Consider the following 24981-nt stretch of genomic DNA (forward strand, 5'->3'; position numbering starts at 1 on the left):
TTTCCAAAAGTTTATTTTAAATAGAGTTATTTTTACAATATGAACTGGAATGGCAATAACATGGCAGTCCATAGTATAGCTGTGTAAGGCAGGGCTAACTTGTGAAGACGATTGCTACAGGAATCACATTATTTCAGTCTTGGTAACTTCATGAATGTTTTTCTTTTGTCTATTGGGTGACATAAATAAAAAGGCACAGCTGGAGCCAACTGCAGTTCAAATAAACATGGCATGCAAATTAACAATTGCAACACTTGGGAAGTTTATGTAAAGTTAGATTCTATCCATTGCATTGGCATGGTCTCTAAATCTAATGTTTAATTACTGCATGTTAAGAACAATATTATAACTAATGAAACTATTTAGAAGAGAGTTCACAAGAAAGAAATCACGTGTGAAACTTTCCATTGATATTCCCTATTTTGTGTTTAAAATGATAAAATTGATGTGTTCTTAACATAAAGTGGGATCCATCATTTTGTCTCAATTGCAGTATTCAAGTTCTGACCAAAGTAATGGAATAACTTCCCTACTGACAGTGAGGACCCAATGTAAATTGTGTCTGGGCAATAGGAATCCATTTCCCTATTAAAACAGGACCACGACATAAACCTTCAACAAAAATTACAATCTCATCAGTTCACAGAGAAAGCAATGTCAAAAATGCAAAATCTCCTAATCTGAAAGTGGGAACTGGAACATGATGGTGTCATAGAATAGAACAAGCTGTACTTTGCATCTACCCGTGATATACCTGAATTGTGGAGTGCTCGATGCTGACACTGGGTATTTGAATTGGAGAAAGGTTTAATTCTACAATAATAAGATTTGTGCTGTTGCTGTGTGATTAATTAGGAAAACAAAATGAAGTTCAAGTCTTTCAGGCCCAGCAATTTAGTTGTACTAATATAATCATAATCTTGTATGGATCAGATTGACATTTGCCTTCCTCCAATCAATACTATGCAGCACGAAATTTTCATAGAATAGCATTTCCAGATAGTCTCCCGCTTCCAGATAAACGTTGCAGACAAAAATTATATGCTTAAGCCAGGAATAAAGCAGAATTCTGTTTACAATTTCCTCTAAGACCTGAATGACATATTTTCCGGACTCTGCTTGTAGAAGGTGATGACAGAATCAGATCAAGTAGTTCCTTTGATCAACAAGTCATCTACTGGTTTGAGCATCCAAACAATTTATCACCTGTTAACCATGTCTGCCATGAATACTTAGCAGTAACTCACAAGTGTTCCTTTGTGAATATGTTACACACCCAACACTTGGTAGACTAGCAGATGTGTGAAAATACCATTCTTAAGTCACACCCTATCAAGACTTGGTGTGTATCAGTGTTTGTTCATTGTTATTGAATCAAAATCCAGGAATTCTGCACCTAACAACATAACTGGAACATATTCAGCACAAGGACTGTGATGGTTTAAGAAGACTCATCACTAACTTCTGAAAAGTAACCTTCCATTGTTTGCCCCTAGCCTGAGTTTGGCAGAACCCTTCAACAATCCTAAACCACTTTATTCTGTGGTGGTACTACGGTGAATCCAGACCAAGACCATGACTTTGTACATATCCACAGTTCACTCCAGTCATGTGGCAGGCTGCCAGTCATGGCATGCAGAGATCTGGTGTGATCAACCAACCTACTCATCTGGACAATATGGCCAAAGAAGTGCAAATGACCATTCAAACACTGCCAGACAAATTGATCAGCATCTTCTCAGAGGCCAATATCCCTAGCCTTCAGGGCCTGATTTAGCTCAGACACCTCCAAACTCCTGAAACACATTATTCTGAGCAGGAGAGTTCCAGGAAGACAGAAGAACATTTCAAGGGTATTCTCCTATCTTCCTGGAGAAAATGTAACATCCTCACCAACTCATGGGAATCTCTGGTTTGTGAAGCATTAAACTATTGACAGAGCATCTGGGTAGGCACTGAGCCCTCAGGTTTTTATGATGGGAGGCGACATAGGACTTTTCAGCCACATACAACCCTTGGAACTGAGTGGATATCAGTTATTCTTGATCCCATGTAACTGCTTAAGAAAAAGCCTCTCCAGCATGAGGAGAGGCAGAAAACATGTTGGTCAGCAAGACAATATCATCTGGATATTCCAGGTCAGTGAACATCTTCTGCCTAGGATTGTTCCAAACAGACCTCTATGAAATGTAAACTGCAGGATTCAGTCCACTGGAGTAGAGACAGCAATAATTCAACCTGTTCTTGATGTTGAACCATTCTGAGGCTCCCCTTACTTTGCAAACACTGTTGTGAAATTCAATCAAATTTTATGGTCTTCCAGTGCCATGTGATGAGCAGCCAAAAGAGCCTGACAGTCTTGGTACTCTTGAGATCTATGTAGGCCAACCAGAGTGGGTCCTGAAACACTTGTTTAACTTGTACAAGAGAGATCAGTGTGGTTTGAAAACTAGGAATTTTCAGCACGTATAGAAGAAAGGGAAAATATTGGCATAATATTGGCAGATGGAGGAAGGATTTCATTTGCTACAAGGGCAAAGAGAACAGACTTAGATCAGACAAGGGCAAGGGGAAATATGGTAGTACCATATTAGTCTTCTGCTAAGTTACTTGTTTCAGGTCTGCTGACCAGGGACAGCAGATAAACTTCTGGAAAAACACTACAGGAACCAGGCAATTTTACACCGAGACTTTCCACCAAAGGCTCCTAGGGATGTGGAATAAATGTTGGCCATTTCAACAACATCCACATGGGAATGAATTTTTCAAATGCAGATCTACATAAATTTGCTCCTGAAGTAGTAAGGCACAGAAGAATTTTAAGCAAAAGAAACTTTAAACCTAGACGGCAGATTTCATGCAGTCTTACTCGCAGGGCCACTGTGGGAACTCAGCCATGGAGTGACAAATTTGTTTGTGAGCTTAATCAACTATGAGCCTGATGTCACACATGTTGTACAGAGGAAATATGTTTGGCACCTCTGAATTTTCAAAGTGAATCCCATAAAGCATTAGATACTGCATTACAGCCTTATGTCTGTATTGAGTGTCCATCAACAGTGTCTAAAGAGAAAAAATAAACATCTCCTGACCAAGCATGGGACAGATATATTTTAGATGTCTATGGGTTACATGGTGTAATTGCAGAATCAAGTCTTTTACCTCCCGGAAAACTGGAACAACAAAGACCAATTTCTCACCAATAATTTCCAAAATATTTAAAAGTAATAAAAGGTAAAGTGTAGAAAATGCATCAGTAACTTTCAAGAATGTGTTAAGTGCACATCACTTAGCAGCTGAAAATGCAGTCTTGCCCCTGATATGTCTAAAGTCCCTTTCATTAGTTAGTTCAAGAAAAATAAGTTTTGATTTGAAGATTACAAGACCTTGTCACAATAAAGAGAGACAGAAGACACTGCACATGCTGGAAATCTGGAGCCACACAGAAAAAGCTGTAGGAACTCAGTGGGTCAGGCAGCATCTATGGAGGGAAATGAACAGTTGACGTTTCGGGTTGAGACTCTTCATCAGAACTGGAAAGAGGGGAGATAGCCAGTGGAAAAAGATGAGGGAAAGGGGTGGACCAAGAAGTAGCAGGTGATAGGTGGATCCAGGTGGTGGTGGGGGGTGATAGGCAGGCATGGGATGGGGGAGAGTGGGAATGATGTAAGAAGATGATAAAGGACTGAAGAAGATGGAATCTGACAGGAGGACAGTGGACTATGGGATATAGGGAAGGAGGTGAGCAGGGGATCTGGTGAGAGAATGGATAGATCGAGAGGGCGGGGGAGGGAAAGAAATGGGGTGATGGGGGCTGCTGAGATAGGGGAAAAAAGGGGACAGAGGGGCGTGGATACTGGAAGTTAGAGAAATCGATGCTCATGCCGTTAGGTTGGAGACTACTAAGGCAGAATATGAGGTGCTGTTCCTCTAATCTGCGTCTAGCCTCAACTAGGCAGTAGAGGAGGCCGTGGACAGACATGTCAGTGTGTGAATGGGGAGTGGAATTAAAATGGCTGGCCACCAGGAGATCCCAGCTGGTATGACGAATGGAGCAAAGGAGCTCGATGAAGCGATCCCCCAATTTGCGTCAGGTCTCACCGATGTAGAAGAGGCTGCACCGGGAGCACCAGATGCAATAAATGACTCTGATGGATTCACATGTGATGGACTGCCTCACCTGGAAGGACTGTCTAGGACCCTGAATGGTGGCGAGGGAGGAGATATAGGGGCAGGTGTAACACTTAGTGTGGTTGCAGGGATAAGTGCCTGGAGGGCGATTGGTGGGGAGCGATGAGCAGACAAGGGAGTCAAGGAGAGAACGATCCTTGTGGAAAGTGGAAAGGGGAGGGGAAGGTGTGCCTGGTGGTGGGATCCCGTTGGAGATGGGGAAAGATGCAGAGAATGATATGTTGGATGTGTAGGCTCATGGGGTGGTAGGTGAGGACTAGAGGAACTCTATCACTGTTATGTCTGGGGGTGGGGAACAGGGAGAGAGCAGACATATGGGAAATAGGAGAGATGCAGGTGAGGGCTGCATTGATAGAAATGGGGGGAAACCCCTTTTTCTGAAAAAGGAGGACATCTCGGATGTCCTGGAGTGGAAAGCATCATCACTAGAACAGATGCGGCAGATTTAGAGGAACTGAGAAAAGGGAATTGCGATCTTGCAAATGACAGGGTGGGAAGAGGTGTGGTCAAGGTAATTGTGGGAGTCAGTGGGTTTGCAGAAGAAATCAGTGGATAGTCTGTCTCCCTAGATGGAGACAGAGAGATCAAGAAAGGGGAGAGAATTGTCAGTGATGGACCAAGTGAATTTGAGGGTGTGGTGGAAGTTTATAACTAAATTGATGAAATTGCCATTGTATGTTATTTATAGATCCACTACCATGATTATACTGAACAAATGTAGGAAATCACTTTAACAGAGGACTTCTGATTGTGCATAAGATTAATCTTATTTTGTTTTTAAAAGATTAAAGCAGTCCAACATAGACTGCTTTAATCTATAATGTTGAATTCATAGACATTCCCTTTGTTCTCTCCACCCCTCCTCCTTTTTGCAGCTTAAATCATGTTTTTCTCACCTCTCTAGATATGATGAAGGCTCATTGACCTGTTTCTCTCTCCACAGATGCTGCAGGTCCTGCTGAGTATTTCCAGTACTTTTTGAGTTTATTTCAGATTTCCAGCATCAGCAGCTTTTTATTCACTTTTTGTCATTGTTCCTGTGGTGTTTGCAAATACAATAGCATCTCAAAAGAGTTTAAAGCCTGATAGTCATTTATAGAAACCATATTTGAATAGTATAGCCCATGCTCTAGAGAAATTGTCAGGCATTTAAGTGACAGTTGAATTTAAATTTTTGAAAATAAATGTCATAAAATATTGGAAGATTAACATATCTTTTGAGAAATGGCAGGCAGAAGTTATTGAGATCCATCAGCCATTAAACAACATACATTCTGCTGGGACTCTCCTATATCTACCATGGCCTCAACAGAAACTCTGTAGAGATCCTGTAAATCCATCACCAACAACAACTTGTGTTTATATAACTTATTTAGTGTAAGAAAAATGACCAAAAAGGACACTGCAGCAAACAAGTTGGAAAAAGAGTACAGATTACCAAGCATTTGGTAAAAAGAAAGATGGATATAACAGAGTATTTTAAGAGGAGGCAGAGAGGTGCAAAGCAATGGGGTTTAGGGAAGGGCTCTTCATTGGTCTGGATATCTAAGGGCATGGCATTAAACGGTAGGTTAAAAGGTGATAGAAATGTTAATTGCCACATCAGAAAATGTCTGAATGTTTTCTAGGTCTTGTTGCAAGCAGACATAGCACATAGGCTGTTTAATTTTCTGAGAAGTTGTGCATGGAATTCAACATTATACGCTCAACAATGAACATACCCAATAATGATCATATGATAGAGTGAAGATCACTGATGAAGCACTGAACATAGTTGGGCCTAAGGCGCTAGTCTGAGAAATTCCTGCAGCAAAGTTCTGGAGTTGAAATGTTTGATCTTCAATAATCACTATCATCTTCCTTTGTGCAAGATATGACAGTGGAGAGTTTATCCCTTAATCCCCATAGACCTGTTTTACCAGAGTTCTTTGATATCACACTCAGTAAATACCCTACTTTTTAAAAATAATACTATGGGACAAGGGTATCACTGGCATGACCAACATTTATTCCATTTTCTTAATGGCCCTTAGAAAGTGTTGATGAGCTCTTTACTCAAACTGCTGCAGGCCTTATCATGAAGTTTTACCCACTATACTGTTGAGTAGAGAGTCCAGATTAGGCCCAGTGATGACAAAGAAATGGTACTATACTTCTAGTCAAGGTTGTGCATGACTTGGAGGAGAACCTGCAGGTGGTAATGGTTCCCTTGCACCAGCTGCCATTGTCGTTCTTGGTGATAGAGTTTACAGGTTCTGTATTTACTGTTATGAGTAGATTGCCGTGCGTCAGTTGTGCATTTTGTAAGCAATGCTATACTGCAGCTGCACTGCATCAGGCTTCGTGCTGCAATATTCATCCAAGTGGGGAGCCCTAATTTGTGCCTTGTAAATGGTAGAAAAGCTTTGGGGAGTGAGGAGGTGAGTCATTGACTGCAGTATACCTATCCTCCGAACTGCCATTGTAGCCATAGAATTTAGGTGGCTGGTACAGTTAAGTTTCTGGTCAATGATGAACCCTCGCATGTTGATGGTGGGGGGATTCAGAGACAGTTGAGAGTTGAGACTCTTGAATATGAAGGGTAGATGGTTAGACTCTGTCTTGTTGGAAATGGTCATAGCTGAGCATTTTTGTGAGACAAAGATTACTTGCTACTTATCTATACACATCTAAATGTTGGCTAGGTCTTGCTGAATAGTGGCATGGCTGCTTCACTTTCTAGGGAGTTATGAATAGAATTGAACATTGCAAAATTTATCAATGAGTTCTTTACTTCTGACATCATGATTGTGTCTGACATTATTGACCTCCAGCAAACACAACGATATTCTTTTGTACAGCCAGTGGAGATTTTCCCCATGATCTCCATTGATTTCAGAGATGCTTGGTATTAATCTCAGTCAAATGCTGACATGATTTCAAAATGTGTCACTCTTTCTTTGACTCTGGAGTTCAGCTTTTTTGTTCAGGTAAGGACTAGGTCTGTAATAAGGTCTGAACAATGTTAAACCCCAAGGGAGCATTGTCAACAGGTTATTGTTGAGTAACTGCAGCTTGGTAGCACTATTAATGACGTGCTCCATCATTTTGCTAATAAATGATAGTAGACTAGTAGATGAGATGATAAATAACAGGAATTGGATTTTCCTTCTTTTATAGCAGATACCTATGAAGAAGTGATCACTCAGCTGAGGTATCAAAGTATGGAATGCAAAGAGTTAAAAGAATGATCGGCTGTTTCACATTCCTGGGATTTCCCTTGAGGATTGGCTAAATATCCAGAGAAACAGAATAAATGGCTAAAAACAGGGAAGCCTCATTCCCCAGAGTTTCTGTCAATCTTGTAGCAAAATCTCTGAGCAGCTCGGAATATCCTTTAAAAATTCTTAGTAATGCCTTCTCTAAGGCATTCAGTATTTGGTGGGTTAACATTCCCTGTTACAAAGGTACTGATATTTAGATGCCAAGGTTACATAATATTATCCTAGAGAAAAAACAATGTTAGCTGCCCTGGATTTTATCTGATAGAACCTGTCCCTGTCTCACTGTGCTCCAGATCTGATTGAAGCAAGGAGGATATCCTGCTGTGAGGCTACACAGAGAAATTGGTTTCCTACCTCCAAGCTAAGGTAAAGAAAACACTGGACCAAGAGGAAGAGGGAATGAAGAGTATGAATCTAAGGGGAAGGATCAAGGACAAGAATGAAAACATAACAAACAGAATTTTAAATACTCAGCACAATATGGAACAACTTTGCCTTGCAGTGAACAGCATTCTCAGTCCTTTCAGTGTGAAAAACATTATTGAGAAGGAGGATAGAATATCCTGAGGAAATTGACTTTATTTATATTTCGTCACCTCTTCATTCAAATGCACAAATTGTGTGAGCTAGCACTTAAGCAACTTGTAAGCAGGATGTCCAGCGCACCCATTGCTAGAATGGCAATTTTAATTTGGCTAAGGTTTGGCCATAAATCGGGGTAGAAGAAGCAGGATTATGTTCTTTATCTATTTTCCTGCATTTGAATTTGTCAGGGTATGTTCTGGATGGGCAATAATGAAGATGGAGAGTTATTTTCAGGCAAGATTGATGTGGGTTTTTATGGGATGAGTAGTAATATTTACCAATTAATTTCATTCTTCTTAACAAAGGTATTGGTGAGAAAAGACCTTAGCTAAAAAAAATCAAGAAGTAGAATCCAATTGGGTGGAACTAAGAAGGAGTAGGAAACATTGATGGAAGTTATCTGTAGGTTCCCAAACAGCAACGGTAATGTAGGGTATATTATATATCAGGAAATTAGAAGTGCATGTAACAAGTGTAATACAATAATGACAGGACACTTTAATCTAAATATTGACTGGGCAAATCAAATTAGTATTAATACTGCAGAGAGCAAATTCATGGAGTGTTTAAGAAGTGGTTTTCTAGATTAATTTGTTGAGGAACCAGCTCAGGAACAAGCTATTTTAGATTTATTATTGTGTAATATGGAAGTGTTAATTAATGATATTGGATTTAAGGGGCCTTTGGGACAGAGTAATCATAATATAAAAGAATGTTATATTAGGATTGGAAATAATTTAGTTCAATCGAAGACCAGACTCTTAAGTCTAAACAAAGCAAACTTTCAAGGTATGAGGCTGAAATGACTATGGTAAATTGAGAAATTACATTAAAAGGTATGAGAGTAAATAAGCAATGGCTAACATTTCATGAATTAAACAATAGTTTACAACAAATATGTATTCCATTGAGACACAAAAACCCAACAGGAAGCTGAACATAACATTAGAGCAAAGGAAAAGACTTACAATGTTGCCAAAAAGATAAGACATTTCAGAATTTAGAAAGGAGGGTCAAGACATTGATAAGGAAAGGGAAAGTAGAATATAAGAGTTATCCAGCAAAAAACAGAAAAATAGACTGCATAAGCTTCTACAGATGTATAAAAAGAAAAAGTTCAGCAAAAGTTAATGTGGATCCCTTCCAAATTGAAGCAGGAGAAATTAAACAAATATTTTGTGTCTCTCCTCATGATTAAAGACACAAAACATCCTGGAAATAATGGAGAGGTGCAGAATTAGTGAGGAGCTGAAAGAAAATAATATTAATGAAAATATAGTATTGGGAAAATTAATGGGGCTGAAAGGAAATAAATCCCCAAGGCATGGTGGCCTGTATCTCAAGGTTTGGAAGGAGATGGCAATGAAGATGGTGCTTGTCATCTTCCAAAACTCCAGATTCTACAACAATTCCCATGGATTGGAAGATAGCAAATGTAACTCTGCCATTTAAGAAAGGAGGAAGACAGCAAATGGGGAACTTTAGACCAATTAGTCTGACATCAGTAGTAGCAACAATGGTTGAATATATTAGTAAGGAATTGGTAGCAGGACATTATGAATTTAAATAATAGATTGGGCAGAACTAAAATAGATTTATGAAGGCAAATAATGTTTTACAAATTTACAAGTCTTTTTATGTTGTATGTAACAGAATAGGTAAGAGAGAATCAGAGGATGCGGTATATTTGGTCTATTAGAAGGCTTTTCATGAGAGAGTAACAAACACAAAAACAAAATTAAAACATATGAGACTAAGGGTAATATGCTAATATGGTGTGAATTTTGGTTAAATAAGAATAAATACATCATTTTTGCAATTGGAAACTGTGACAAGTGTGATGCTACAGCAATTCAGAATCAGAATCAGGTTTATTATCACTGACTTATATGACGTGAAATCTGTTGTTTTGCGGCAGCAGTACAGTGCAAAGACATAAAAATTACTATAAATTACAAAACAAATAAATAGTGCAAAATAAAAGAATAACGAGGTAGTGTTCATGGGTTCATGGACCATTTAGAAATCTAATGGCGGAGGGGAAGAAGCTGTTCCTAAATCGTTGATTGTGAATCTTCAGGCTCCTGTACCTCCTCCCCAATAGTAGTAACAAGAAGAGGGCATGTCCCGGATGGTGAGGGTCCTTAGTGATGGATGCTGCCTTTGTGAGGCATTACCTCTTGAAGATGTCCTCAGTGGCGGGGAGGTTTGTGCCCATGATAGAGCTGCCTGAGTCTACAACCCTCTGCAGCTTCTTGCAGTCTTGTGCATTGGAGTCTCCATACCAGACTGTGATGCAACCATCAGAATGCTCTCCACTGTACATCTATGGAAATTTGCAAGAGTCTTTGGTAACATACCAAATCTCCTCAAACTCCGAACAAAGTAGAGCTGCTGGCGTGTCTTCTTCATGATTGCTTCAATGTGTTGGGCCCAGGATAAATCCTTTGAGATGTTGGCACCCAGGAACTTGAAATTGTTCATCCTTTCCACCGTTGACCCCTCAATGAGGACTGGTGTGTGTTCTCCTGACACCTCCTTCCTGAAGTCCACAATCAGTTCTTTGGTCTTGCTGACGTTAAGTGCGAGGTTGTTGTTGCGACACCATTCAGCCACCTGATATATCTCACTCCTGTATGCCTCCTCATTGCCATCTGAGATTTTACCAACAACAGTGGTGAACAATTGGTGCTGAAGCTCCAGGTGTTCACAGTCGATATCCATGATTTAGATAAGGCAACCAAGTGCAACATACCTAAGTTGGCTCATGATATTAAGCTAGGTAGCAGTACGAGTTGAGAGGTGGATGCAGAAAGTCTTCAGGGAGATGTAGACAAGCTAACTGAATCAATGAGGACTGGCAGATGAAATATGATGTGGAGAAATATTGGGGTCATCAACTCTGGTAGAAAACAAAGGAAAGCATTCAGTTGTGAGAGATCAAAAGTTAGTGGTGTTCTTATACACAATTCACTACAAGTTAACCTGCAGGTACAGCAAGGAATTAGGGAAATGAATGGTATTTTGGCTTCTATTGCAAGAGTACAAGAAGAAAGATGTCTTACTGCATTAATATAGAGCCCTGGTAAAACCACACCTCAAATATTGTCTACAGGTGTGGTATCAGGAAGGATATACTTGCAACAGAGGAGTGCAACAACATTTCACCAGAATGATCAGAATAATTCCTGAGATAGGAGGATTGTCCTGTTCAAAAAGATTAAGCAAACTGGACCAACACTTTCTGGAGTTTGGAAGAATGAGAGGTAATCACATTGAAACATACAAAATTGTTAAGGGATATGAAGAAAGGTGTTGCTGAGATAAAAGGTAAGACATGAATGAATGGCGGAGCGGGTACAAGGGACTAAGTGGCCTATCTCTGCCTCTATTGTTCTAATCCCTAATCTACTTGAAAACCAGTGGTGATTAATTGGAAATTTTAATTCCTAAACTCCTTTCAGATTGATTCTCCATTAAAGTTATCCATCACTATTCCTAAAAAGCACTGAATGGTTGTTTCTAAAATTGCTCTTCTTGCTGGTTGGCTCTGGTGAATTTGATTGTTGACAGCTGCATAAGATTCACAAATAGAGAACTGAGAGTTGTAGCACCCACTAACAGCAATAAAAAGGCTTATGTTCTTTTGCTGCTCATTCCCAGAGCCTGGATCTTTCTCAAATGGTGGCAGAATGAAATGAAATTATGTTAGTCCAGGAAAATCCATTTTCCTGCCATTGGTCTAACTATGCTTTGAAAAAGTAGCAACCTAGCCTCAACATGTTCTTTGATGAATATCTTGAGGACACAATGATCTCAGTCATTAATGGCGTCATGCAATTATGTTTGCCATGCAGAGAAGACATTTGTTCATAGCCATTCTGTCTTTGCAGTTCAATCAGTGATATAACATAAAAGGCCTGCCACTCATTAACATAGAATAATGTCTCAGAGTGGTGGGTCAGATACATGGACAAATATGCATAATCAATGGTCCTTTATCCTTGTTGCTTTGAACATCCGTGGCCCTAAGTTCTCACTCTCAGTCTATATAGTCAAGACTCATTATTTATTCATCCTGGATGGAGAAATAATATTGTTCCTTCTACCTTCATATTTAATGTTTACTAATGATTATTGTTGCAGCCAGCGAAAATTCTTCAGACTGACTAAGTGATGAAAATTCTAAGTGCTTCCCCCTAAATGAATGCCTTTGCATTGGCAGTTATGCAGTTAAGATCCCATGATGGAGTTAATGATGAAATTGCAGGGATGTTAATTCTGCATGTCCCAGTTGCTGTGGTACAGGAAATGCCATAATTATTGGAGTAGCTAATCCCCAATGATGGCAGGCCTACATGGGCAAGTAGAAGTCCAGTTAGCCACAAACAAACAATGAGGAAAATTTAGCCCTTTGTATCATTTAATAGCCTTATAAATTTGATTAAAAATCAGTGTCTGGAGTTGTGTCAGCAGTAAATAAGTCTCTGACCATTGTATTTAACAAAAGGATTTAACACAAAACTTTGATTAAATAATTCCACAGAACAAATAAAGTGTCAACCTATGTGTATCCAGACTATCATTGAAATTCAAAGTGAGATTGGATACCCATATAAATAAACCATGAGCTGCTTGGCTGCCTCTTCAAGTGGCCTGTGTCTGTGAGATTTTATATGGCAGTGTATTGTGCAAGAATACAGAGTAAATAAGTGGAAGACTAAAGCTGTTGAGGAAAGCGTATCATTTTCCAATCTTCCCTAACTACAGGAATGGTGGCATAAGTTTGGAGATCTGCAACATTGTACTGTTGTTTAAAAGAGGAGGAAGGGATAAAACAAATAATTATAAGCCAGTTAGTTTAACTTCAGGGTGAGCACATTATTAGAATCTATTCTTAAGGACAGTATAAAGCTTCACTTGGAAAGGCACAGATTAATCAAGGAGAGCCACAAGGATTTGTTAAAGGAAGACAGAAGAGACTGCAGTTGCTGAAATCTGGAGCAACAAACAAACTGCTGGTGCTGAAATCTGAAGCAACAAACAATCTCTGTTAAGGGAAGGTCATGCCTGAGTAACAACTAAATTTGTTGGGGAAGTAACAAGAAGAGTTGATGGAGATGTGTTTTTTGAAGTCCATGTGGTTTTTTATCAAAGCTTTTGACAAAACCTTGCATGGTAAGCAGGTGCAAAAATCAAAAGCACGTGGGATCCAAGGGAGATCGAGAGATTGGCAATTGTAACAAAAAACTGCAGATGCTGGAAATATGAAACAAAACAGAAAATAATGAAAATACTCAACAAGTGAGCAAGAGAGAGAATCAGGTCAATGTTTCACTTCAATGATCGTTCATCATCACACCTTCTGATTGGCAAAGTGGATCCAAAATTAGCTCTGTGGCAGGATCAGTAGTGGTTGATAGGTCTTTTCACAACTGTAAAGTAGTTATAGGTAGGTCTCAGTACCCAGTCCCCAATTTGGACTTTAATGTAGGGTGCATGATCAAGAAGTTTGCCAAAGATACAAAATTATATCCCTCGGTTGACATAGATGAGGATATATTCAGGCAAGTTGGTTGGGCAGCAAAGTGGTAAGCAGAATTCAATCTGGAGAAGTGAGGCTACAACACTAGTCAGGGCACAACTTGAGTCCTGTGTACCGTTCTGGCTAATCTATCATAGGGCAGATGTGATTGCACTGGAGAGGGACCAGAGGAGACTTACAAAGATGCTGTTTGACTGGAAAACTTTAGCTGTAAGGAATGGTTGGATAGCTTGGTGTTTTCTGTGGATCCTAAGAGCAAACAGGAAGGACCTATTTCCCCTGACAGAGAGGTTAAAAACAGGAGTTGTAGATTTAAAGTAATTGTAGGAGGATTAGAGGGGAGGTGAGTAAAGTGAAGTGCCTGGAAGGTTTTCCTTCATCAACATCCAGAAATCACTTCAATTTTGACAAGGATGCTTGCAGATCTGAGGCTTTAATATTCAAAAAGCACGCCTGGGTTCCTATGCAAGCTGCCTTCTTGGGCCACTTGTTCCAGCTGTTGTTTTTGTGCAGAATATCAGTAAAAAAAGAATGATGAGCTATGGAGTGAAGTAGGCCATGAGCCAAGTGACTAAGCCAAGTAATGTCTTTTCTTACTAGCTTATGGCAATCTATTTTTTCAATGCCCCACTCTAATATCCAGGTTCTCCAACAAATTATACCCTGTCTTTTCACAGAACTTATAATTCCTACTCTAATAATCTTGCAATAAGCCTGTCTGAGGAAATTTGTGTGTAGTATCTTCATTGTACCAACTGGGTATTTCCATTGACAAGGGTTTTTGCATTAGTACCAAACCCTGAAGTTCATTAAAAATGTTTATGAATTTGCCTTTTGCTGGATATTACCTATATGTCCTTTCCTGACCAAAGTACTATAAAAGTATTCACAAGATACTTGCTTTACATTATTATCTGATTTAATATAATGGAATTGTTCATTGAGGGCAGCAAACAGAAAATTGGCAAAATAATAATTCATCCCAAACCAAAATAATTTTGGAAGTGGCACAGTACGGAAAGAAGTTGAAAAGAAACTCTACTTTTTCTGCAGATATACTAGCAGGATGTGGATATAGAAGTTCATTTAGATTCTGGTTCCAAAGCACTGGGAGCTAATCAAGAAAGTAAGATTTCTGTGGCTGTGTGGCTTTGATTTCTGCAAGGGTATAATGCACTACTTCCTCCATCCGACTGTGAATGATAAAGCATCTAAAACAATGAAACACATTTAAAACATTATACAGTAATTCAAATTCTTCCCTACCCTTTTTCTATCCTTGGAATGTAACTAAGAGATAAACAGCACAGCCAGTCTGACGCAAAGATAGCACCTAGATTCAAGGACAACAAAGTCTTTTTTGCACAGTGAAATCGTTTGAGACTTAATCAACCAGTAAGGTTCAAAGGTGATGTTTATCACTTGGGGGCTGTAAGTTTAAATCCTCAAGTTGCATGCAACAACTTTTGTCTTCATGCCAAACTAGAAGAGCCCTGAACCGATCTCCTTTGTTTATGGCATATTAATAAAACCTGTATGTTTCTGTACGGGGATGGGAAATCCTGGTTTTCATCTTCAGGGGCATTGGACAACCAGAAGTAGCTGATGTACATAGTTCATTGTACATCTTGCTATTTTACGCACACTACTGATTTTCACTTTACAGATCTTGTTCCCATGATGTAGCAGGCATGATTTTACATTTCAAAACTTGCATCACCAGTTTTCCCTTTCTCCTTTCTGTGTCTCCAGGAAATGGCCACAGATGCAAGCTTTGCAAAAATAAAAGTACAAACATTTTTCATTTTTATAGATAAAAGGCATGGTGCTGTGGTGGGCAGGATGGTGGAGCAGTTTTTTTTTGTGCTATTTGATTACTACCTTGGGTAGGAGCATGCACAAGTTTGCTCCTTTTGTAGGGGAATGGATTCACAGCTTTATTTATGGGACAAGCACATGTGCTTGCATTTGTAACCTCTCAATACACAGTTTTTGAATGATTATTGCTGAGGTGGTCTTTCCCCATGTGCATACTTCTGGCCTTAGAGTATTTTTCCAGGTTAAAGACAGTTTTTTGCTGTTGAATTTCTACAGGACAGCTGCTCTGATTTGCTGCAATTCCTTTCTCTTGTGTGTTTTTTTTTCGTAGTCCTTCCTCCAAGTTTACAGGGGATATGCACCAAGTAATTCCACCCTACCTAATAATCTGATTGCCAGAGATCTGTACAATATCTCTGTTGTCTGATTCTGGATAATATTGGAACACTCTGGAGCTGAACTGGACCCAGAAAACAATTCCTCGGCATCAGCTGTCATTTCCAGAATCTTCTGTGAAAAGAATCTGCAGACATAAGCTAATTTGTTCCTACTCACATGTTTTTTTTCCCATTGATAGAGTGGTCACAGTATTATCTCATCACTATAGCTTGATCTTAATGTGAAGCTCAAAAAAAATTCCCATGTGAGAAAAATTCTACTTTAGTCACTGAAGTGACCTTTGTCTTTGCACCTATAACTTGTACAGTCCATTTTGCAATGACTTTAGTTCTAATACGCATCAAGAAAAGTTGGCCAGATAGGATCTTGATGGTTGAAAACATATTTAATATATTTCGTAATTCAATAATTAATTCATTGTGGTGGCATTTTCTTAAAAGACGAAGGAAAATTACTGAATTTAAGTAGTTCAAAAGAATCAAAACAACTTTACAGAGAATACATTTTGGTAGGGGAATGTCTGCTTTATAGACAAGTCACTCCTCAGCTGTGTGATGCTTTTACTTTTTGAAATGCTAAGTATTCTCATTAGGTCACAAAAGCTCACAGGGCCACAGTCTTCCCCACACAGACAATCAGCTTCCTCTGTTAGTTGCACAATGCAAGTCTAAATATTTTTAAGGTCTCATCCATAAGCATGTGAACAAATCCACGTCCTCTTTTGCATTATTTTTAAAAAGGCAAGAAAATAAACAAAGGCCTTTCTGAAGATCACTGAACAAAACAAGGGTTAATTTGCTGACCAAAGAATGAGGAAGTCTATGTCCCCTAAAATGGAGGCATTTTCTTCTAATGGTATCCTATCAGAATTAAGCGGACACCAGAGGGAAAGCTAAGCCCTTTGATAAGATTGATTAAATACTGAAAGATGAATGGAAAGTGGCGAACTATTAGATTTGATGTGAAGCACTTGCTCTTTTACCAATTCACAGTGCAATGCAGATCAGCATAATATCTCCAACTTGTGCAGCTGCAACAGAACAGTGCTTATACTGTCCCCTGCTCACTCACACCTACCTCACAATGTTATTTTGGCTCTGTCTCTCAAGATGCAGGGTGGAAAATAATTGTTCATAGATGAAATTTTTGAATCCAATGCATATCTGTCACATTTCAAATTCCAAGAGGTGCTACACATTTGTATTGCAGTATCATGATAAATGCAGCTCAGAGTACAGTATAGAATCATTTTTTTATTTACAAAGCAGAGCAGGCCATTTGTCAAGTTTGTTGTCATGTGCACAAGTACGGTGATGTAGAGGTACAATGAAAACTTGCTTATAGCAGCTTCACAGGCACATAGGTAGAGACAACACACAGAATATAAATTATACATAAAACTATACAAGATAGTGAAGAGAGAGAAAAAAAGACTGTGTAAAAACACGTCCTTAGTGCACTTAGTGCAAAAAAACACAATCAGAGACAAGTCCATGATAGCGCAAGAGGTGATTCCGTAGTGTTCCATTGGCCCATTTTCTCTGTGGTGATTCATGATTAAGCTCATTCTGAGGTCATGGGATCATAGAATGGTTACAGCACTGAAGGAGACCATCCAGTCTTTATGTTTGCACTGGCTTGTTGCCTGAGCAATTCACTAGTTCTGCCACCTGGCCCCTTCTCTGTTGCCTTCTAAACTTTTCTCACCATATATTAATTTTCTTTCCTTTTATTTTGTACCTGTGACCTCTAGTCTTTGACCTCTCCACCAATGGCAGCAGCCTGCTATCCACTCTGTTCAGACCCTCATCATTTGATATACTCCTATCACATCTCCTGTCTGTCTTCTCTTCTCCAAAGAAAACAAACCCACCTCTCCAATATATCCTTGTGACTGTAGTTCCTCATTGCAGAAACCATTTTCATAGATCTTTCCTGGCCCCTCACTGATGCCTCCACATCCTTCCTTTCCTGACCAGAATTGAACACAATATTCCAGATGAGGCTCATATAACCTCCCTGCTTTTATACTATTTGCCTCTCTTGGTGGAGCCCAAAATTGTGTATGTCTTATTAAATATTTTTTTTTGCCTGTCCTGCCACTTTCTATGACTTGTACACCCATACCCCTGGGTCCGTCTGCTCCTTTTAGAATAATATCCTTTCCCTCTCCTCATTCTGCCTACCAAGATACACCAGTTCATATTTTTTCCAAAACCTTCTTCTGCCAGGTGAATGTCCATTCTTTCAGCCTGTTTATATCCTGCTACAATTTAACAATACTGCCAAGGAGAGCCCTTATGGGTATATGAGTTCAGTCAATGGCTGCCTGCTCTCGATGGAAGCCACCGATGCTGGCAAATTCCTGTTTGATTTGTACTTTGCAACAGAAATAAGTGGAATGGCTAAATTTTTCCCAGCCCAGAGATGCTTAGGTTAATTTTTGAGTGCTTGAGATTCTACTTTTCCTCACTGAAATAAAAGTAGATGAAATCATTTTGTTACAATACAACACTGGGCAACCTTTGTGGAGCAGCAGGGAACAGCGACTTGGCGACATGCCAGAAATCTGCTGCAGTCACTTAGGAAGATCTTGCAGCAAAGAAGTTGAGGATCAACATGACCCTGATCTCCATGGAGAGAGCAGGGCAGGCATGAGAGAATGGCCAAAGATCTTCCACAGAATGTTACTTATTCCATGATATCAGCCTTGGAATACCTGGAAAAAGCACTCGCTGTTACTTTCAGCATTCCCTCTGGACTCTTGAAGATGGTTGTGCAGCCTAAGGTCACTTCTGCAGGTATCCAGTTTGGTATCCCAAGGACAGCAGAAAACTAAGATAAACAGTAAACTCAGCCAGCTCCATCATGGGCACCACCCTCCCCACCACTGAGGAATCTTCAAGAGGCAGTGCCTCAAAAAGCAGCATCCATCATAAGGACCGTCACCACCCAGGACATGCCATCTTCATGTTACTACCATCGGGGAGGAGGTACAGGAGCCTGAAGACCCAGAGCCAACATTTCAGGAACAGCTTCTTCCCCTCTGCCATCAGATTTCTGAATGATCCATGAACACTACCTCGTTATTCCTCTTTGCACTATTTATTTATTTTTGTAACTTACAGTAATTTTTATGCCTTTATGTCTTGCACTATATTGCTGCCACAAAACAACAAATTTCACATCATACGTCATTGATATTAAACCTGATTCTGATTCTGATTCTTATTCTGATTTTGGGGCAATAAGCTCGTAGTTCTACTGAGGCTGTTGTTATGGACTCAGTGAAAGTCCCTTTAAGATAGAGAGTGTGTGTGTATGTGTGTGTGGGGCGTGCTTACGTCAATAGAAGATAAAGGACGTAATGACGTTGAAGAAGAAGTTAGAAGAAGAAGAGAGAGAGAGAAGGGAGAGAGACACCAGCCTGCTTGTTTTTCTCTATCGATGGATGAGAAACAATAACTGTGTTTGCCACTGAAATCCATGTATGGAAGTTGGAAGTAATCCGGTGGAGTTCACTTTGTTGCTGACCTGTAGAAGGAAACAGGTATTTGTGTGTGGACGACCACGGTTCGGATGCTTTTCAGGGTGAGCAAGTCACTACCGAGTAAACACTGAAGTGTCGTTTGGGTTCCATCGTGGAACATTTGGATTTCGTATGTACTCTCTCTATGTTTTTCTACATCTACGTCTTATCTTCAGACAACGGTGGTTGTTGAAGAAGCCCTTGCTCATGTTTCACCTTATGGCTTGCGGAACTGAACTTTAAGAACCATTCCGGAACTTGGAGTTTGGGACTTTGTCACACACACACACGAGGAGTTTAGTTTTGGGGTTAACGTTCGAGGTTTAACATTTTTGAATTCTAACATACTAACATTTTTACTTTTATTTTACGTATTATCATAAATAGTGATTAATAAAATAGTTTTTAACACTGAATCATGCTCAGTGTGTTTCTTTTGTTGCTGGTTCGTGACACTGTTTAATGACAGTCATAGTATGGAGCTTTGTCTTCCAACTTACATTTGTTCAGAAGGAAATGTAGATTACATAAATGACAATATCGTTAGTTGTGCACCTGATGTCAGGAAAACATCAAACACAGTAACGTGTATAGCACACAGAATGTTTGATCCAGTTTTGCTCTGGCGCGATTTCACCTGGAAATCTAATCCAGTTAAAATCAAAATTGTATTGCATTGCATCTAAAAAAGGGTCATTACCATGATCCAATTTCTAGGCTCTACATTCATAAAGTGAGAGCAAGTTATTCTCAATTTGTACTCCAGAACTTTGAGATCAAATGAGCTGATGGCAAAACTTGTGATCTTGTGTATAACTCAGATTATTGTTCAAATATTATGAACTGCAAGGAAATAGACTGATGGTTGTAGGATAATTTGGAGACAAATTTAACCTAAGCATCTCTGGGCTGGGAAAAATTTATCCATTCCACTCAGTTCGGTTGCAAAGTGTATGGAAATTGAGCAGAGATGGGATTGAGTTTGCCTGGTAAAATAGCTTGTAGTGTTTGCCATCTAGGTACAAACACGAGGAATTACCTCTTCAGTAAGGCACAGGAATGAGGCCTTTGGTGCCATGCCCCAGTACAAGTCAGCAGCTTCTGAATAAGAAGGAAAGAACAAAAACTTGACATTGAATGGCCAAAAAGACTTAGCATTTGCAGCACATTGGTTGAAAACAACAGCAGCCATGTAGCTGTGCTTTAGTCATAGTGTCGCCGGGGTTGTGTATATTGTGTCTACCAGGTGCCCTCTGGTCAGTGTCTATCATAAACAAGCGTGTAACCTTAATTACAATATCCTGTAGTAATACTTCTCAATGAAATACAAAAAGTGTGTTGGATCAGTTTTTCTGGATGTCAGCACTTATTCCATGGCAATGCTGGTATATATTGCTTCAAATGTCCAATTTACTCCCCAGACAATTTCTACCCTAATGTCAGTCTGTAACCCTGGGATACACTTTTATTTTCCATTTTTCACATTAAACTTGAACAGCAGGTGTCAGTTTGCCTTTGACTCCAGGGAACAGAAGATGTCTTCACAAACATATGCTTCCTGGCAAAGGTCATGGTGCAGTGATCAGGCAGCAGGAACCCAGACCTTATTTTTCCTCTTTTGCCCTAGGAAATTGTAATCCCCTTTTTGCTGCTCTGGTTGAGAATGGCTAACTCAGCATAGACTGTGAATTAAAATTCAGGCTTTCTTCCTTTGTCGTGATCTTACATTAGTACAACATAAACTAGACAAAACAAAAGGATATATATTGATGTAACATAGTTTTCTTCCTTTGGACTCTCAAAGTGCTTCCCCAGTACTTACTTACATTTTGAAGTGTAGTTAGCTAATTTACAAACCAGATCTTATAAGCAGTTTTGATGAATGAATTAAGTTAGCAAGAATTCTGACTAAACTTGTCTTGTGATCTTGTGAACTCAGAATCAGAATTATTATCACTGATATGTGACATGAAATTTGTTGTTTTGCAGCAGCAGTACAGTGCAAAGACATAAAAATCTCACGGGTTCTCTACCTTAATGCAAAGAACCTTGTAACTCAGAGGCAAAAATGCTGCCACTGAACCTAATTAATAGAATTATTATAATTCTTTCTTTCCATATTTTCTCCTGTCTTTATTACTTTCTCTCTTAAAAAGGGCTGCTTCTTAATGGAGTAATATTACCCTGAAGATAGTGGGTGTGTTCTGATACTTCCCCTATTAGTCATTCTTCATATATGACCACCAAGAAAGTTGATGTCCTTGGAGCATCCATTTGTGTGTCTGTCCGACGCCCTCCTGCATCCAGTTGCTGTTGGATCATCATCTCACTGCCACCGGGATTGACAGGCCAATCCCCCATCCCCCAATGCCCCTCCATGTCACAGTGCCCCCCACCCCCAGTCAATATGTAGGCTGCTACAGACCCTCTCTCCCCAACAAATAATTCACTATTCAACAAAATCAGCAACTCCCCTCTCTCATGCCTTTGCAGGCAGGCATCATGAAAACTTTTTCAAACCGTTCCTTAAAGAACAAGGGTGGATCATGGTAACACACCAAAGGTGAGTCATTGATCCTCATTTTATCAATGAAATATACTGCCAGTTGTTACCATCCACAGACTGCTCATTTGGCATTTATGCACATTGTCAATGCTTATTGGTTTTATTTTTAAATTTGCATATATCTTTATCTTAATGTATATTATGTATATTAATGTATAGCACAGACATCGAGGGCCAAAGGGCCTATTCCTGTGCTGTACTGTTCTATTTAAAACATTTCCGATTTAGTGCACAAAAGTAAGTATCGAAATTCCTGGAATAAGACAAAAAGGAAATCCAAAGTATGTTTTACACTAAGCAGCAGTGTGTGAGTTTCTCTGCACTCTATGTGGTGAGATTGTAAATGCATTCCTTATGGAACTATTCCCCAAAATAATAAGAAAACAGTAGATTGATGAGGTGTCCAAAGATCATGTAAATATGCACAGACTTGGCAAACTATTTTACTGGAACTCATCAGGAGGCAAATGTTTGTACTAAAATTGTTAACTGATGGAGAACCATGGACAAGGAAGAATGGACAATAATCTTGTTAATCTTTTTGTTACTTGTAAATTCCTTACACTTTGTATTATCCAACATAGTGATAATGTTGTTTTAAGAAATTTCTGAGATTATTTTAAAAACACACCATTCGGATGTAATCAGAATCAAATTTATTATCAGTGACATATGACGTGAAATTTGTTGTTTTGTGGCAGCAGTACAGTGCAAAGACATAAAAATTTATAAATCACAAAAATAAATAATTAGTGCAAAAAAAAAGGAATAATGCCTATGCTTAAATAGGTAACCACAGAATACAAGTCCATAACAGTGAATGTAAAAAAAGATACAATCTCCACAACGAGCAGCCTGTGTGGATTCTTTATTAAAACTCTCTATAAAAGACTTGCCGACAGAGACATTACACCATTATCCTTTTCTCCCAAACTATACTTAGCTTGTTTTTTCTATTGAAGCTGTTTGGTTCTCAACAGTCCCATCTGCTCTCCAACAATATTGCTATTCAGCCAGAGGATAGTAGAAGAAATATATGAAATGCACTACAGATTTTGCAGTTCCCTGGATGACCAGGGTTATCACTATTGAAAGTTAAGGAATATAAGGAACATTAGTGACCTTCCATGAGTGCTGCTTATGGTTAGTTGCAAGTTTGCTGTTGTAAGGAATCTAATGTAGAAAATAATTGCACAATGGACTCAGCAACAATGACACAATGTTTTTTTGGTTAGTTCCACACCCTATTACTTGATAAATTGACATATAAAATCTTGCATAATCTAACACCTCACATATGGAAGTGACATTTTAGAATGTACATTTTAAAACTAAAGACAGCCTCACTTTGTAGCTTGCTTCATATTTTCCAATAGAATGATAATGTGAGCAGAATGATACAAAGAACTAGCTCAGTATATTTATTCAACAAGCTTCAAAACCTGGGCTTCTGTACCTCCCTCTGCAACTGGATCTTCAACCACAGTCAGTGCAGATCAATAATATTCCAGGGCGTTAACATCTCAGAGGGTCTATCCTGGACCCAACATATTGATACAATCATGAAGAAGGCACACCAGCGGCTCTGCTTCGTTAGAGGTTTGAGGAGATTGGTATGTCACCAAAGACTCTTTCAAATTTCTATAGATGTTTGGTGGAGAGCATTTTGACTGGTTGCACCACAGCCTGGTATGGAGGCTCCAATGCAGAGGATCGCAAGAGGCTGCAGAGCGTTGTAGACTCAGCCAGCTTCATCACAGGCACAACTCTCCCCACCATCGAGGATATCTTCAAGAGGTTGTGCCTTAAGCAGGAGGCATCCATCACGAAGGACCCTCACCATCCAGGTCATGCCACCTTCTAGTTACTACCATCGGAAAGGAGGTACCAGAGCCTAAAGACCCACACTCAGCGATTTACAAACAGCTTCTTCCCCTCCGCCATCAGATCTCTGAATGGTCTATGAACCCATGAACACCATCTCGTTATTCCTTTATTTTTACACTATTTACTTACTTTGTAATTTATAGTAATTTTATGTCTTTGCACTGCATTGCTGCCGCAAAACAACAAATTTCATGACATATAAGTCAGTTATAATAAACCTTTCTTTCTTTTTCAATCTTTATATTAGTTTTCAAATTAATACAGATTAATATATAACATCAATGTTTGTAGATGTAATACAAAGAGATCGGAAGAACAATCATGGCATGGATAATCATAAAAAACAATAAAGTATATAAAGAAATCTGTGGATCCAACGATCTCTTAGTGAATTAATATAATATAAAAGAAAGGAAAGAAAAAGATTTATTATAAAGTATAAAAGAAAGAAAAAAAAATCCCCAAAACAATAAGAAAATTTTTAAACAGTATATCAAACCAAACTAAGCTAAGGAAAAAAAAATTCAAAAAAAACAAAAAAAAAACTGGACTAATATTTCTCAGTAGAAACAGAGCAATATAATGTCGTCAACTCCATTCCTCTAAGTTGAAAGGTTATTACAAGGGGATCTATATCATGTGAAAATATTGAATAAATGGACTCCTCAAACTTCCTCAAAGTTAAGTGAAGGATCAACAGTACCACTCCTAATTTTTTCCAAGTTTAAACATGATATAGTTTGAGAGAACCGTTGAAAAGTAGTAGGGGGTATTGGATCCTTCCATTTAAGCAAAATGGATCGTTTGGCCATTAAAGTAACAAAGGCAATCATACGGTTAGTGGAAGCAGATAGATGGCCAGACTCTATCCTTGGTAATCCAAAAATTGCAGTGAGAAGATGAGGTTGTAAATCAATCTTCAATACATTTGAAATAATGTTAAAAATATCTTGCCAATATTTTTCCAAAAGAGGACAGGAACAAACCATATGTGTCAAAGAAGCCACATTCGATTTACATCTGTCACATATAGGATTTATATGTTGATAAAAACGAGCTAGCTTATCTTTTGACATATGGGTCCTGTGAACTACCTTAAACTGTATCAAAGAATGTCTGGCACACGTTGAAGATGTATTAGCTAAATGAAGAGTTTTATTCCAAGTCTCTGTAGGTATAGATGTCTGGAGTTCACTTT

At 39.0% G+C, this 24981-nt stretch overlaps 1 protein-coding gene across 1 annotated transcript in view; it reads left to right on the forward strand.

Annotated features, from left to right (window-relative positions):
- naa25 (N-alpha-acetyltransferase 25, NatB auxiliary subunit) overlaps positions 1-24101 on the forward strand; it is a 254605-nt gene extending 230504 nt beyond the window's left edge. The window contains exon 25 of the transcript XR_007957674.1: positions 24088-24101. The gene's annotated coding sequence lies outside the window, so the exon portion shown is untranslated. The remainder of the gene's footprint in view (positions 1-24087) is intronic.
- The last annotated feature ends 880 nt before the right edge of the window (positions 24102-24981 follow it).

The sequence above is a fragment of the Pristis pectinata genome, chromosome 17, assembly GCF_009764475.1.
Source record: "Pristis pectinata isolate sPriPec2 chromosome 17, sPriPec2.1.pri, whole genome shotgun sequence".
Classification (NCBI taxonomy): Eukaryota; Metazoa; Chordata; class Chondrichthyes; order Rhinopristiformes; family Pristidae; genus Pristis; species Pristis pectinata.